Source organism: Colobus angolensis, unplaced genomic scaffold (genome assembly GCF_000951035.1).
Source record: "Colobus angolensis palliatus isolate OR3802 unplaced genomic scaffold, Cang.pa_1.0 Scaffold185, whole genome shotgun sequence".
Lineage (NCBI taxonomy): Eukaryota > Metazoa > Chordata > Mammalia > Primates > Cercopithecidae > Colobus > Colobus angolensis.
The window spans coordinates 817,803-818,750 of record NW_012114988.1 but is presented as its reverse complement, the minus strand read 5'-3'; positions in this window follow the sequence as shown (position 1 = coordinate 818,750).

The following is a 948-nucleotide window of genomic DNA, read 5'->3' as shown; positions in this document are numbered from 1 at the left end:
TGGTCTCGATCTCCTGACCTCGTGATCCGCCCGTCTCGGCCTCCCAAAGTGCTGGGATTACAGGCTTGAGCCACCGCGCCTGGCCTATTTTTATTTTTTAAGACAGAGTCTCACTCTGTTTCCTAGGCTGGAGTGCGCTGGCGCAATCTTGGCTCACCGCAACCTCCGCCTCCCAGGTTCAAGCGATTCTTCTGCTTCAGCCTCCCAAATAGCTGGGATTACAGACGTGTGCCCCCACGCCCAGCTAATTTTTGTATTTTTAGTAGAGACGGGGTTTCACCATGTTGGTCAGGCTGGTCTTGAACTCCTAACCTCAGATGAGCCACTGGCCTCAGCCTCTCAAAATGGGAATAAAACTTTTTCTCATTTGTTTATATATATATATATATAATATCTGCACTGCCCTCCAGCCTGGGCAACACAGCGAGGCTCCATCTCAAAATAAATAAAAAATAAAATAAAAAAGCTTGCTGGCCCCTGGGCTGGACCAGTAGCTCCCCTTCCATTGATGGGAAATTTGAGGCACAGAGAAAATGACTGGCCTAAGATCACACAGTGAGTCAATGGCAGAAATAACTCTGGCTCCCTGTTAGTGCTCTTTTCACTTCGTTACCATATAAAAGTGGATAAACAAAGGTTTCTCAGCTTCTCATGACAATGACTACTTGGTCCTTTTATATGCCTTATCTCTGCTCATTCTCACCCTTGTCTAACCTAGGTTCTAGCATGGGCAGCACTCATTAAGATGACTCCAAAATACAATCTCTTATCTGAGAACCAAAAATAGAGTGAATATATCATCCTGTCCTAACGAAAGAAAAAATGCATTAGAAAGTGTCTCAGCTGCTTCTGATGATGATATATATGCATTCATACCAGTGTAAATTTAAGAGGTTTTCCTTTTTTTTTTTTTTTTTTTTTGAAGGTTTCGGCTACTCTGGGCACACT